Source organism: Phoca vitulina, unplaced genomic scaffold, assembly GCF_004348235.1.
Source record: "Phoca vitulina isolate PV1807 unplaced genomic scaffold, GSC_HSeal_1.0 scaffold42, whole genome shotgun sequence".
Classification (NCBI taxonomy): domain Eukaryota; kingdom Metazoa; phylum Chordata; class Mammalia; order Carnivora; family Phocidae; genus Phoca; species Phoca vitulina.
In genome coordinates this window covers 1,275,711-1,292,319 of record NW_022589745.1, presented here as the reverse complement: position 1 = coordinate 1,292,319, position 16,609 = coordinate 1,275,711, and the positions used below count along the sequence as shown (strand labels likewise).

Genomic DNA, 16,609 nt, shown 5'->3' with positions numbered 1-16,609 from the left:
CTGACGATGATCTCTTGTTTTTCTCTGAAAAACTGAAAATGGACCTAAATTTCTAAATTTCACAGCCAGCTAGAAGCTGAGCATATTCTAAAACAAAGAATACAAGCAAGGGAGTGGATTTTCTAAAATATCTCGAATTTGGCACAAAGGGAAACAATTCCTCTATTCAAGCAGGAAAGATTGATGGAGAGCCTACTATGTACAAGCAATTTATTCCTCTCCACGCCGTGCCTGGGGGGTGGGATCTCATTCTATGAACAGGGACAGACGAGGCAGCTCGGCGAGGAGGCGGGCAGCCGCAGGGAGCATCCGCTGGGCCTGTGGCCTCTACAACACATTAGTCTCTTCACACTCAAGTACACTGAAGACCTTTTAAAGAGAGATTTTCCTGTTCAGAGAATATTGAGCATGGGTCCAGGAGAGCAAACAAAACCAGGTCATGGGACTTTGGATTCATTCCTGGAGACTCACCTGAGCCTCTGTGTCTGCTCACTGAGAAGGATTTACCCCTACCTGCCTTATGAGGAATTGTCTGGTTCCTATTGTTCAATGTTGTAAGTCTGAGGAGGAGCACTGTCAAAACATGTCCCTCATTTTTTAACCAATCTCACATAGAACTTTTAGGGAGAAAAAAAGGCAAGAGACATTTCCTCTGGTAGATAATCCTGTAACAGTGACTCAGATTGCCAAAGAGACTCCTGCATTTGTCATTTAAACACAACTGAGTTAATCAGAAGGTCTCTCTGACATTAAGAAACCTCAGGAAAGCGAAGACAGGACCCCCAAACCCAAGGGGCTGGCACCTGCTGGGGACATCCTGGCGGAAGGGCAGGTACACCCAGGCAAGAGGTCAGTGCCCCGCCGTGGTCGGGGCGTCCTGCTGCAGAAAGGCATCTGTAGGGTGATTCCTGGTGCCACTTAGCCACCATTCAAAGGTGTAGATGGTACACCCACTCGAGAAACAAGCTTAGTGAGTGCATGGAACAGGAATGGTGCTCTTCTCCTGCAAACGGTTCCCTGGCCGGAAATTTATATCCAGTGGCAGAGCAAGGCAGGGGGACGCCACGTATTTGGGCTTTGGGGAGTTAAAGGAAATGCTTTTCATTTTTATCCTGGCCCTATCATTGTCTGAGAGAGAATCTGAATTCAGAGAGGTTCAATGACCCCAAAATGTTCATACCAATATTGGCTAAGATGGCTCTTGCTTATCCAGAAATAATGTATAAGCATGGCAGTCTGTGGGTTCACTAATATTGCATGAACATAATTATTATATTTTAAACCATTATAGTATGCTTTCAAAACCAATAATATCAAGCCTCTATGTAATTGTCTTAGTAGGGTCTGGTGGAAAGAGCAGGTGTGGGTTTCAGAAAGTCAACATGGTGGAGGCTGGATTGCAATACCACTAAGCACACGTTTGTCTCCATCAGCCCTGTGTCCAGCTGCTGAGTACCCGTATGTGCTCCCAGCTCCATCCTGCAAGGGTGAGGGCTCTGAACGCTGAACTTTAGGGCCCAGAGTGCAGGGCTGAGGATGCAGGAGACATTGCTGTTCATCCCAGATGGATACTCACCTCCAAATCTAGACGGTCTGAAGGTGGAGTGTCTGGTGTGAGGAGGTATGGGGGGCACTTGCTTCTGTCCCATAAAAGTTAAGTTTACAAATCATACTGTAAGTAAAAGAATGGTTCGTGTTGAGAAGAACTTCCTGCATTTATATGATGTGTGCACGTGTGTGCATGTGCCTACCTACCTGTGTGTGTTTTGAGTACTGGCGGTCAGGAAAGACCATAACACACACTGTTCTCCTCAAAGATTTTCCGGTATAGATGGCTGTGGGTTGCTATAAACAAAACCACAGGTCATAATTTGTATTAAAAGCTTTATCTGTTTAAAAACGTTACATAAGAACTCCAAACTAATGAGTCTTGACTTTGATAAACAGAAAAATACACTAACTCTCATTTTATTTTTCAACCTTGATTTTACAGGGTAATTTTGAAACCTTTCTAGCTCCGTGTGCATATTTCCAAATTATTCTGTTCTTTATGTGTTTGTTTTGGTAGATTCTTATTAGGGAAAATAATAACATTTGTTATGGTTGCATTTTATTGGCTGCCCGTGAATTTCCTAGGAAATTGCGTGTTATCTTATTTCAAATCCCACTTGCCAAACACGCTGAGTATCTCCTTTATTGTGAGGTAACACGCAGGAAGGGAAGTACAGTATCTTTTAGAGGATTTATGGTAATGCTGCAGAATGTAGCTGATGGTAAACAGCGCGGAGCCCTCGGGGGTCTCTTCATTTGCCTGACACACTTCACTGCTGCCCATTAACACTTCTCTGTTATTGCCATAGACTCAATTTAATGAGCTTCTCTGAATTTGGAGGTTTGCACCAGAAACAATAGCTTTAAAATGAGACACCTAGCTCTCTCCACTTTCTGATATTCTGTCCATCTTTTTTTTAAACAAAATAAATTCTCTTTTTGACAGTGTAGTTTGAAATGACCTGGATATATTCTTTTCCAATTAGAATAGTCAATAATTCCTAATCCTGAGACAATATTGCAGAAAACCCGGATAGAGAGTTAATAAATTCAAAATTTGCATTAATGAAGATAACGTCTTTTGTTGTTCTTCCCCTAAAATAAAATTGAGTTGACATCTAGAAAAACCCTTGTCATCAACAGACTGTGTTTTGTTATGAGTGAAATCACATTATTTCCAAGAAATTGTTACACATCTCAAATATTTCTCACTTATTAAATTGTTTCTTAATTGCATCGAAGTGTTAAAAAGGCAATAATCTTACAAATTGGCTGGTGATTGGTCAATCTAAATATTACGTGCACTTAGTTTTACCTTCAAACCTAGAGATGTATTTAAAAACTGTTAAAAATCTTGGATTTCAAAGTAACTTAACTAAATGTTTAAAAGCATTTTCTACTCATCTGTCATGGCCTTTCCTATCAGAGCTTCTGAGTAAAATCATTTACACACATCTTCGTGAGTGTGTTACGTACTAGTACGTATGAGTTACGTACTTTAAATGGAGCTTCCTGTCGTAAGGGCCGCCACACAAAGGAGCAAGTGCCCGTCAGCCCCTCCCCTGCAGTTAGTGATGTCGCCCTGTTGTTGTTCTGTCCTCTAGAAAATGAACCCAAGGGAGAACTGGTGAAGTCACGTCGAGGGGGCATCTCCAACTCTGACCTACTGAGGAAGCAGATCGGATCCAAGGAGCACCCCGGGCAACTGAGTGCAGGTACCGACCACGGCAGCTCTGGGCGACATGGACGGGAGTCCTGTCCCCTGGGTCCTCCCCATTTGCTGCTCCGAATCACCACTCTTCCCAGTTTCCTGGTGCTTCCTGGCTTCTGGGGGGGCAGTTAAAAGTTCTGTTGTACATCGCCTCCCAACAGACAATTCATGCTGACAAGAGCCATTGACAGTTAAATCAGATGATGCATTTGTTATTCTTGCCACTCACGCTGCACCGGGTGGGGCAGGCTGTGCTCCTTCTGAGCGCTGTGAGCTGTCCTGGGGATTGCTAGTGGGGAGGAAGTGGTACTGGGACCCTCGAATGGAAACGCTTCATTTTGAATCATTGCCAAAAAATCCACACTTGCTGCAGAAGTAAGTGCTTTGTAAAGTTCATCAGTTATGGTTTGGAGAGTTGGGGGTGGGGGGTTGCTGACTGCTGCCCAGGCAGCACATGTATTTTTAGGGAATCTCATAAGCTGGAGGTTGACATGATTGTAAACGTGAGTAAAATCTCGCCTCTGCGAAGTCTCCGCTTCTGAATGCGTACATGGAACTGATGTCTAAAGCTCTAGTATTACCTTCTCAATACCCACATTCAGGAGTCCATTTTACACATGTTACTTTGCTGGAGAAAAAGAAGACGACGACTCTGGCGGGATGGTAATTTCTTAGGACGCTCCATGAGGGAAACTCTGGCATGCTGTTTAAGGTTCACTGTGCGATAGTAATTTGTCCGTCTGCCGACAACAATTTGCCTGTCTGATGACAGAACTACTTACCGCTCCATGGAGATTAGGGCTGTTGTTGGTTTCCATATGCTGCCGCCCTGTGGGTGCTGCCATCTTTATGGGCTTTATGAACGAGCGTAATAGGTCACAGTTGTTCTGATTGTTTTCTAAGCTCTACCCATTTCCCTTTCCCTGAAGAACCCATTGCACCCATCAGTTGGGTTTTGGAAAGGCATTATGTTTAATCATCATTTCCCTAGAGTTTTTAAAAACCTACTCACATTGAGCATTAAAGTCCTACTTGACTTTAAAGTCAGTTCAAGTTTCTGGATTGTAGGTGCATCACAGAGACTATGTTGTAGTCATAAGCTAAAGAATGTTTGATGGAATATTTTACATGGGTCTAATTTTTAAATGCGGATTCATTGAATTGGCATTTCTGGCTTGGAGTTAAATGTGCACATTTAAATGATAATTATCAATGCAGTGTCCTATAAAGCATTCAAATACAAATCTCACCATGAATTAGTGAAATGAAACAAATAAGAATAAGAATAAGCTAGTTTTCAAAGAGAAATCCATGTCTACACCCAACAGACTGGGCCTTGAATAGGCTTCTCAGTTGAGGGATAGCAGCTGACGGTGACAAGGAAGATAAGGAGATTCCAAGGTCCCAGCCGGCCCTGGTCTCCTGTTTGGACTCTCGGTCACCAGCCTGTCTGTCCTCTTCTTGCGTCTGTGGCCATCACCCAAGCAGGCCCTGGAGTTGCGTGGTCTCTGGGTAGAAGGGGGGTGTGGCAGGCCCCTGACTATCCCTGCGGGCTCCAGACCAGTCCGGTGGCAGTAATAACAACAGGAGCACAACCCGTACTTGGGCGATTCATTGTGGAGCATTTCATGTATGCACTAAATCGGCAGAGCTTTGGTGGTCACGCACGTGACGTCAGCGTGGAAAGCTCTGCAAAGCCCAAGTAATGCTTGCATGCACCTCTGCGATTCCTGGGTAGTTCTTATCCGCTCTCTGGTCCTTTAAAGAGTCATGTTTGGTCCTGAGGGGATAATCAGTATGTATTCACTGTGTGTATGTCATAAATACTTTAGTCCCTGGGTGATGAAATAAAGCAGTGGATTGAAATAAACAGCATAGAATTCCAGGATGGGAATCCTAACGTGTGAGCACAGTAGCGTCCATGGGCAAAGTCTACATCTTCACATGACCACCTAGAAAATGAGAATGTGTAAGTCATCGTGCTGCATAGATCAAGCTGCACAAACTTTTTCTGTAAAGGTCCAGATAGTAAACATCATGGGCTTTGTGAGCCTGGTGGCAAGTACAACACTGCCATGTACCATATGTAAACAAATGGGCCTGGCTGTGTCCCAATAAAACTTTATTTACAAAACCAGCAGCAAGTGGATTTGGCCCTCAGATGGTAGTTTCCCAACCCATAGTAAATATCTAAATTAAGATGTCCTAAATAACCACAGTCATTTCTGGAAAATAGAATAGAACTCTTACTCTCTTCTCATATTTTATTACTTGCAAACTCACACAATAGTGTCTGAAATCATTGTCTACCGGCATGTTGCGCCGCAGACAGGCACGCTACTGAGTGCGAGCTCAGCAGTCAGGACGCTGGGAAGAAGTGGCAAGAAGGCCAAATTCTACATCTGTGGAAGTCAGGGCAGAACACGAGAAGCCTGCAGGAGTGGAAGGGAAGAAAAGCTTTCTAATATTTCCAGGCCTACATCAACCTGCCCACCAAAAAATATTTTTAAATCATCCTGAAAATTGTATGGATGTAAAATCAAATGAAAACCAATACCCACAGGTATTGCCCCATGTGGACACACCAGGAGTTATGTGTCAAACCCCAGTGCCGAAAGAGCAACAATCCACTGGGTGCTGAGTGATGCTGGTGTTGTATACACCATCCACAACCCATGCCCCAGTGCAGGTCCTGGGCTTAGGACAGAGCAACACCACACGATCTGGTAAAATGTGATCCATTCAGTCTGCTTCCCCACATACACTGTAACTCCAAAACAAAAATAGAGAACATGGTAAATAAAATACCAAATAAAAAAGAGAATTAGTTTAAGTTGCAATAGATTTTACATCAGACGCTCGATAAAGGGATTAATCTTGAGAAAGACTTTAATGATGCCATAGATCATTTTTTTAAAGGGCTATTTTATATGTGTCTCCAACTTATTTGGGATGTGAATTAGTAGTATAAATCATTTAGTTAAAATGCAGAACATAAATTGATATTTTCCACTGAAACGGTTTGCTAGAGTGCATGTATCTTTAAAGCAGCACTTTGACAATTAATACATTATTTCAGAACAGGAGAGAATACATAATAGAAATTGGCAGAAACACAAGTCACAGACATGGGTCAGCCAGGTTGCCTTAAGTAGTTAAGAAAGGAGAGGTCTGCTAGTTTCACATGTAGTCAATATTGGGCAGAAATTTGGGTAAAATGTTGGAAGCAACAAGACCAGGGAACAAATCCCAATTCTGCCACGCTATCTCTGTAACTTTGGAGAAGGTACTTAACTCCTGGAATCTGAGCCTCAGTTTCCCCATAAGTAAAATGGGCATAATATATAGTTTCTTCTTAATAGGACCATTATAAGGATTAAATGAGATATAAAGTATATAAAGCACAGAATTTAGTAACTGAAACAGAAGATATTTCAGTATGTCAAGTATCTGTGCTATTTCTGAAATGGGCAGTGGATTACCTTTAAATTTTAGACAGAGGTGCCCTGATTCCTTTCCAGATTGTGACTCCCTGAGGAACGGCATCGCCAACAGTGTCTCCTGGTTCTGGGGCCTGGGGGTCAGTGTTAGAAAGGGTTGAGGTGGATCCAGGCTCCCTGATTTCTGGGAACAAGCTCTCAGGAAAGGGATAGCTGCCGGCAGGCAGCCAATCCACAGACAATCCAGAAACATCACTTCTGGGTTTGACGTAAAACATACTCAGGAACTTCCCTCTCCATCTTGGCATCTTGTATCCAAAGATTTTTGGTGTCAGCTTGGCATTCCGAGGGCGTGGGTGTTCTGACATGGAGACATGTCTTGTTCATACTCCCAGCTCTTGGCACAGTGCTAGCCGTGTGCATCGTGCTGTTGACGTTGGTCTCAGCACTGAATGCGTGGATTATTGCGCTGTGTGAAGACGCGTTATATGTTTGTAACACAGAGAAAGCTGATAGGGAATGACTGCTAGTACATGTTATTAAGTGTGAGAAGTAGACAGACTCTCTGTATTGTAGCCCGATGGTTATGTAACAAAGGTATGAAATATATACATGCATACACACATACATATACACGCATGCATATCCATGTATATATGTGTGCATATGCATATACATGTACATATACACATACATACATGCATACACACATACATATACACGCACACATATCCATGTATACATGTGTGCATACGCATATACATGTACATGTACATATACATACATGCATACACACATATGTATATGCATGTGTACAATACACACATACATATACACATACACACATGCATATACATGCACACACATTTCTGTATACATGCATGCACATACACATACGTGCGCATACACATATACACACATGTATGCACATACATATACACATATATACATGTGTGCACGTGCCATATACATATGTGCACACATACACGTGCACATACATATATGCACACATACATATACATACACACATGCATATGCACACACATATACACATATACATAGATATGCATACATGCGTGCACACACATACATGTGTACACGGATGTACATAAATACACATACATACACGCATGCATATACATACACATACATATACATGCATGTGCGCATATACATATATACACCTACATACATATACACACATATACACACATACTTTTTTTTTATTGGGGAGTCAAAGGTGGCAGGAAACTTGACTTCTCACCTCGTGTCATCACTTTTCACTCATTTTCCTGGTGTGTGCCTGTAGTCCTACTTTAAATGAAATACAATGCGTCCACTCAGGTGCCACCTTTGGCCTTGTCCACCAAACACCCAGCTCATGTGGAGCCTTACTAGGAGTCAGTCCTCGCTTTTCTTTGCTTGACCCCACACCGTCTTGCAAAGTGCCCACTCATAAATCTGAACCCGCTCGGCTGAGGCCATCTGTTTTCTTGGGCTGTTCTAGTTCTGTTTCTTTCAAGTACAAGTGAAGGGAGGACAGTTATGGATATTTAAAGGAAATAGATGCCTATTTTTTTAGTATAATGAATTGTTCAGTCAATGACTGTAAACGTCATCCAGTCACATAAGTATGTGACTTTGTGCATTTATGCTACCCATTTCTGAGCCAACTATATGCCTGACGTGACAGATACAAAACATGGAATTACAGAACTCTGAAACCAAGTTGTTTATGTTTAACCATCTAATGGGCAGGGGTGCACATATACCAAAAAAAAAAAAAAAAAATTAACTACACACTGTGAGAAGAGCTATAAAAGTGGTATGTATAAAATAATAAAGTATAATGCAGGTAATACAGCCTCCAAAGTGGGTGAATCTAAGTATTCCTGGAGAAGGCAGGTAGGGTCCTATAGAATTAACACCAGGGCCATACTCCAAGGGTTCCTACATACTTTTCTAAGACACACAGATATTTTAGACTTAGCACCAGCCTTCGGAGACCCAGAGTCTGGGATTCGAAGCAGGAAAGGGTGTGGGCTCTGTGAGTTCGGTTTAAGTGCTGTGGACAGTGGGGACCATGGGTGAGTTTAAGGGAGGGAAGACGTGAGCCGACCTTCCCCTGATGAAGACGCATGAAGGGCAGATTCAGGAACGAAAGCGGAAGGGGTCTGTTTAGAGTCCAGGGTCGTCGAGGGTCTCCGCCAGGGCAGGGCTGCTTGGGATGACGGTGCAGGTGTGTGTGTGGGCCATGGGGGAGGGTGTGCAAGCCAAGGAGACACAGATGTGGTGTGCCACCACTGGGGGCGTGGCTGCAAAGCACATGACAGCACAGCCCTGATGGCAGGGAGAGGCCCTACCCTCCGACTCTTAGAACCTCAGTGTTTTCACCTGTAAAATCAGTGCACTGTTTTCGGCTTCACAGGGTTGTTGATGATGGCAAAGAACAACGCACGTAGCTAGCACACATCTCAAGCTCTTTAAATTATAGTTACTGTTGTTATTATTCATAAAGACCCAAGACACACTTGCTTCGTCATAAAGATTAAGGCAGAAGTAATCTGATTTACATCTGTGCTGTGCTTTCTGCTATTCAAATCAAAGTGCCTTCACTTTCCATGCAGCTGTGTCAAAATGAAGAGCATTCCATGAACTGATGTAGGAAGATTTCAAGGATACTTTGTTAAAGAGAAAAGCAAGATGCAGAAAAGAAGCAGAAATATGAGCACACATACATATATTTGCTTGTATTTGCATAAAAATTCTAGAAGGGTAGACAAGAAGCTAATAGAAATGTTTATGTGAGTAGTTACTATACAGAAACAGGCAGGTCTGGGGGGGCTCTTTTTATGTTTACTCGTTTAGTCCTTTTGCATTTATGTTTGAACCATGCAAATGGGAGGAAGGAGAGACACGAAGGGGAAGGATGGAGGGACGGGACAGCGGGGATCCACAGAGGGAAACAGGAGGGAGGGAGCAAACACAGGAAGGAACAGAGACAGTCCTCTGGTGCCCTGGTCACAGCACGCACGCGGACTCACCTGTTCTCACCTGCTTTCCCACGCTCCTCCCCTAAAATCCACTCAGCGAAAATCTGTCTTACAACATATAAAATAAGAATCTACCTCATTTCTTATTCACTTACTCAGTAATAGAGTTATAATTTAAAGTCTAAAGTCTTAACATTATTAAAAGAGAGTATTTTCTAAAATAACCTTCAGGAAATAAGCCTGGGTGAGAGCGAAGGGGAAGAAGAGCAACAGCTGAAGGAGGAACTCCTCAAGTAAAGGAGGGACAGTGATTTGACATCTAAGTCATGTTTTAGACAGTAAGAGATCTACGGAGAACCTCGTATGGATAATTGGAGGGGATATAAAGATGAATGTGTATCTCATGATATGATTGAAACGATACACTTAGGGTGGGGAGGAGAATGTGGTTTTTCTCCCTAAGAGGTAAATGTTGAGGATTTAGGTATGAGTGGTCGTGAGGCCTGTAGCCCACTTTCAAATGGTTCAGAAAACCATGTGCGTGTGTGTGCATGCAGGGTGTGCATCTGTGTGCGTGTGTACGTGTGTGTCTGTGTGTGTCCGTGGGGTATGTGCATCTGTGTGCGTGTGTGTGTATCTCTGTGTGTCCGTGGGGTGTGTGCATCTGCGTGCATGTGTACGTGTGTGTCTGTGTGTGTCCGTGGGGTGTGTGCATCTGCGTGCGTGTGTATGTGTGTGTCTGTGTGTGTCCGTGGGGTGTGTGCATCTGCGTGCGTGTGTATGTGTGTGTCTGTGTGTGTCCGTGGGGTGTGTGCATCTGCGTGCGCATGTGTATCTGTATTTGTGCATGTGTGTGCACGTGTGCACTTGGGTGTGTAGTGTGTGTGTATCCATGTGTATGTGTGCTGTGTGTGTATCTGTGTGCGTGTATGCATGTGTATGTGTGGTGTGTGTATCTTCCTGCACGTGTGTGTGTGAGAGAGTGAGCCTGTGTGGGGTGTGTGTGAATGTGATCCATGTACCCCCTCCATACTTGGCAGTGTGTATAATATGGTCCATGAAGGCACAGGGTGACCTTACTGGACCCAATTTTCTTGAGTATTTATTCCTCAAACATTCATTTAAAATGGTACAGACAGAGGGGCCACCTGGGAGGCTCAGTCAGTTCAGTGTCCGACTCTTGATCTGGCTCCCGTCATGATCTCAGGGTCGTGGGATCCAGCCCCGAGTCAGGCTCTGTGCTCTGTGGGGGGCCTGCTTGAGATTCCTCCTTTCCTGCTGCCCCTTCCCCTGCTCGTGCACACACTCTCTCTAAAATAAATAAATAAATCTTTAAAAAATAATAAAATGTTACAGTCAAAGAGTAGAACTCAAAATCTCCTTTACTGCTTAAGTAAAGATAAACTGTCTCCTGGGTGGAATTTTTTGCGCCCTGCTCCCAATACCCCAGGACAGCCGGCTCACCCTCCGTGGGAGACTTACTTATGGAGTCACCTGACCAGCACTGACGACCCCTTATTTACAGGTGATGAAAAAGCAGCCCCTCCACATGGAGAGACCTTTCCAAGTCCAGAGCATGTATTCATGCAGAGATGCAAACGAACTTTGAATACAAGGTCCTATCCACTCTGTCACATTGCATTTACTTGATTAATTGAAATAAACCTTATTATAACAGGATGCTCAGTATGGTACTTTGCAGACAAGGGAATGCCTTTGTAAGGGCCCAGGATACAGAAAATCCCTCCTTTCAAGAAACAGTGCATGTGCTCTTCTGGAAAGTCCGTCTATCATCTAGCGACGGCTTATCTCTTTCTTCACATACTCTGAAATCCTAAGCGAAATGTCAAAATTTTATGAACACCATACTTCTTTCAGTTCACTCTCGCACAGAAAACAAAAGGGCGTTGGTCGGTCAGTGCTTCCGGCGGGGGGGTGCTCCCCCCCCCCGAGTCTCCACTACAGGGCAGTAAGCAAAGCAGAACACACACACGTCATTGACCCTCAGGGGCTTGGGGTCAGGCGCTGGGGAGCTGGGACCCATGCAGGCCAATGGGGGAGCCGCAGAGGGACGCCGTGAGGCCTGCTCTGTTCCAGGCCCTGCAAGCCACCTTCCCTCAGACAGCGTGCCGAAAATCAGGCACAAGACTAGAAGGGATGTAACACTGATCGCACTAGGAAGTCAGAGCTCGGGAGCTTCTTCCAAAGATCTAGAAGAGCCAGAGTGCAGGAAGGAAGGAAAGGAGGGAGGGACGGAGGGAGCGAGAGCAATGAAATATAACAGTATGGACCTCATTCTGCAAAGAAACAGATGAACAAACAGAACCTACTTACCTGCATGGCCTCAAATGCTCAAATGCATTGTTGCATCATTATAATAATGTAAAATAATTCCCTAATTAGCCAAGTTCACCAAGAAGGGCTAAATCGTGTTCACTATTCTCGGTTCAGGATACATAAGATAATTATGTTTACATAAAATATACGTGTGCATCTTTAAATTATAGAAGTCATCGTGTTTCTGTAGAGATGGCATTGAGATCGTGGTCATTGCTTGAACAGTGTCCCATGTATGAGATTCCAGGACAGGGAAGCATCCCTGTCTCCCCGTGAACAAGATAAGCAACAAGTTTGCTTTTTCCTTGTGCACGCTATCAAATGTATTCTTGGTTGCATGTCTCCTTCGTTATGTACCTCCAATGATCCCTTGACAGGTTGAGCCAAAGGATGACAGCATGGGATGTCAGAGTCATTTTGTTTGTTTGCATGTGTTTTGTTTTTTGCTTTTCACTGCTATAAGCAGAGGATATAAATTCTATTTCAGTTATAAATCTTTCAAATGCTTTGTCAGAAACTCGCAGCTAATGATTTGCTCTTAGAGAAAAGGCGAGTATGTGTACCTTGGCAGGTAGGGTAAGAGGTGGCCCTCCCAACACATGGAAGGATGATAAGGAGGTCCCCCCACCCCTAGAACTTGGACAAGTGGCAAACCAAAGACCCCCAATCACCTGTCAGAGTGGAAATCTGCTGAGCCATGTGAGCGTGCTGGGCTGCCCCAGCGTTTTGCAAGATTCACCATCGTCCGAAATTGTCAAGATACACCAGGCAATTGAACAAGTGAACTCAGAAATAAAGTCAAAGCACAACACCACAGAAGCTCATTTCTTGCTCCTCTCATGGCCCAATGCAGTTTGGGCAGCCCCTCCATCCTGGGGCTCTGACATCTGAAACATGTGGCCTTCCAGAAAGCAGTGGCCTTTGGGGGTTGTGCAGCATGTTTGGGGCCAGGCTGAAACGTTCCTGATCCTACATGGAGAGGAGCTGAGAAGTAGAGACCACCCCCCCAGCTGGCAGGCCCAGCCTGTGCCCACAGCCCTCCCAGGGTAGGTCAGCAACGCCACCACCATGAGGACCGTCCATCAACACAGGTCACACGTCTGCCCGCCAGGGAGGGGCAAGGAGCCTGCGGACCCAAGTCTTCGGGTCTAGCTGTCATTTCTCCCTCAGACACGTTTAGACGGATTCTCCCCTCACAGGTCAGTCTGTGAACTTGGAACCGGTGAGTGTGAGTCCGTCCTGGGAGTAGACCGCGCTGAGTGTGCCTGTTCTGAGCACCCAGCCCTGAGCCAGGTTCTCAGGAGTGGTCCCAGGACCATCTTCAGGAGAATCACCTTGGGTAATGTTTTCCCCAGATTTATGATCTCCACTCAAGACCTTTACATCAGGATTTCTAGGAATAGGGTCTGAATATAAAATTTTTAACAAACACCCCACACAGTCTTATGTACATTAATGAAGAGCTACTGCCCTAAACCAGAGCCTGATCACGGAGCCAGCGAGTTCCCTGCCTGCCAGGCTCCCTGGAGGCTGGCTTCCCCCCTCGGTCCTGCTTCATTCCCGGGGGCCCAGTGAGCCTACACACACACACACACACACACACACACACACACACACACATTTTAATTCCATCACCTGTGTCCTGGCAAATACAATTACTCACCCTTCTCTTTTTTAAAAGATTATTTTTTGCAAGATTTAACACATGCACAGTGGTTGTGAGCCTTGATTGTGCACCCTGGAGCTTTGAGGACAGCAGGCTTGTTTCTGCTGGACCCCCCGCTCCTCTTGCCTCCCCAAACATGATCACGCTGAAGCAAATTCAAGTTAGTGTGCGACTTTATCTAGAAATGCTTCAGTATGAATTTCTAGAATATAAAGGCTCTTTTTGTAAAAGCATGATCCCCTTTTGAAACTTGTCATCAAATATCCGGTGAGGATCCAAAGTTCCCAGATTGTCTCACAAATTTATAGTTTTTTTAAAAGATATTATTTATTTATTTGACAGAGAGAGACACAGCGAGAGAGAGAACACAAGCAGGCAGAGGGAGAGGGAGAAGCAGGCTTCCTGCCGAGCAGGGAGCCCAATGCGGGGCTCGATCCCAGGACCCCGGGATCATGACCTGAGCTGAAGGCAGACGCCCAACTGACTGAGCCACCCAGGTGCCCCAAATTTATAGCTTTTTGGATCAGAATCCAAATCAAGTCCATAGTGCCTCTTGTTGAGATGTGACCCAGACCCTTCCTTCTCCCTGTGGCCCCTGCCTATCGGTTGTGAAGCTGGGCCTCTTGTCTTGTAGAGGGTCCCGCAGTCCTGCCTCTGCTGGCTTCATCCCTGCAGTGTTGTTTAATCTGTTTGTCTGACCCCTGCGTCTCCTACAAGCTGCTGGTTAGACTAGAGCCCCATCAGGCTCGGATCGTCTTTGTGAGGGTCCCCTGCTACACCAGAGTGAGAAGGATGCACGTGGCCTACGTCAGGCTGGCCCCTCTGTGCAACGCTTCCCTGGTCCGTGGGTGCTCGAGCTGTGCAGGTCACCGGCCTGACCTCCGTTAGAAAGTCACCCGTCAACCCTGTCCCCTGACGGCTGAAAATGATGCTCCGTCGGTGCGCGTTGCCTTGTCCACCATTTCGTTAGGTTGACAAGATGGTGTTCTACCATGTCTTCTTCATTTGTTAGGTGGAATGCTTCCATAAAGAAAATGTTCCTTTGTTAAGTATTAGCTCCTTTTGTACACGAAAACAAATGAAATTCTCCCTTCACTTTACCCCTTTCCCCATGATGATACCCTTCTCTTTCAATGAGGATTATAAATTCTAAAAAGTGAAAAGACATTTATTACAGCAAAAATCTGGTATCTCCTGAGGTTTGGCTTCTGTTGCAAAGCTTACAGAGTCTTTTTCATGTACATACTAATATTGCTGATGGAAAAATAAGAATGAGCACTTTCTGGGTTAGGGGTCTGCGTGTGCCGTGTTGTGGGCAGTCTTTACCTCCTCACACTTCTCAACAACCCCGTGTGGTTGAGACGAGGAGTATCTCATCTGCCAACAAGAAATCGCGGACTGCCTCTCCCCCGTGGTCATCCAGCTGGGAGATGCAGCCCTGGCTCCAGCCCGGGGGGCCCAGCGGGAGCACCCCCCGCATCTGAGCCCTTCAGCTGCATTCACTGCCCGCTTCCTGCGTGTTTCTGAGAGAAGGACAGGAGACAGCAAGTAGCAGAGAGAAGCGCTGCCCGACAGAAATGCAAGCTATCGGCAATGTCATATAAGAGGGTAGGCAGTCCAGGTGTAGCTTCAGGGTTTTTAAAGGTCATCTGATTGGTTAACAGCGCTGAAGATTGCGGGGGCTTTAATGTCCAGAAGTAGCTCCTGGCTTTCCCATCCTTACAAGAGAAGGCCTTGAGCCCACAGCGATGTGCAGGGCAACATATGCCCACCTGCTGGAGCGTCCTGCGCCTGGCATCTCGGCACAGGTGTGCAGGTGAGCAGGTGCCGGCCCGGGCACCGTGTCTGCCTCGGCGGCGCCGCCTGCGCTCCCAGAGCACCCGGGGTCTGCGAAGGGCAGCCGGGCCTGGGTCCCTGGCCACGCCTGCTGTGCAGGGACTGAAGGGAGTGTCCAAGCCTCTCACCTCCGCCTAATGCACACCTGAGCACTCATGAGAGCACAGTCTTGCAGTGTCCACGCGGGCCGGTCAGTATAGGCACCAGTGAGTGAGCCTGAAGGATCTGTCCCACTGGACTACGGAGCCCGTTCAGAGGAGCCATCTGCATGGGATTCTACGCAGACCACCCGTGCATTCAGTTCAGGCCATTATACTGGACAAACAGCTCCATTATCACCAGGCAGGCAGCCCTCTGCTTCCCCGAGCACTTCCCTGGGCAGACATCCCGGCTTTGCCCGACTTTGGGGCAGAAGCTCTCCACGGTCCCCGAGCTGGCCATTCACTAAAGCCATCTGTCCTGTTCATTTGAGACAGGAGCAGATGAACTCCTCCTGCCGTGGTAAAAGAAGTTCTCTCAGATGTTCGGTTAGACTGCTCTCACTGCAAAGGCTGTTCTGGTTGGTCGTGCCCAGTCCCAGGACAGTGGTAAACGACAGAATGCCCTATAGGTGAGGGTGCCAATGGCAGTCTTTCGGCACCAATGCCCTCTGCCCCAGCTGCTCCCAACGAACAGAGGCCCTAGCTCCACCTGCTCTGTCACCTGTCGGAGAAAGACACAGGTGATCACCAATCACCACCACCCTCTGCCCAACCCTGCACGGTGACGGCAATGCTTCTACATAGGATTTCAAGCATGTACGTGTGCAATGTGTGTTGTGTATCCATATGTACCTGTGTGTGGATGCCGACATGCATGTGCACGCCTGCATGTGCGCGTCCGTGTGTGTTGTGTATCCATATGTACCTGTGTGAGGATGCCGACGTGCGTGTGTGTGTGTGCGTCCGTGTGTGTTGTGTATCCATATGTACCTGTGTGAGGATGCCGACGTGCGTGTGTGTGCACGCCTGTGTGTGTGCGTCCGTGTGTGTTGTGTATCCATATGTACCTGTGCGAGGATGCCGACGTGCGTGTG

General features: G+C 46.0%; 1 protein-coding gene across 13 annotated transcripts in view; it reads left to right on the top strand.

The window, feature by feature from the left end:
- The window catches only part of MYT1L (myelin transcription factor 1 like), a 418,649-nt gene that overhangs the window by 145,042 nt on the left and 256,998 nt on the right, over positions 1-16,609 (top strand). For all 13 annotated transcript variants that reach the window (XM_032430012.1, XM_032430004.1, XM_032430005.1 and 10 more), the window contains one exon: positions 3,156-3,266. The gene's annotated coding sequence lies outside the window, so the exon portion shown is untranslated. The remainder of the gene's footprint in view (positions 1-3,155; positions 3,267-16,609) is intronic.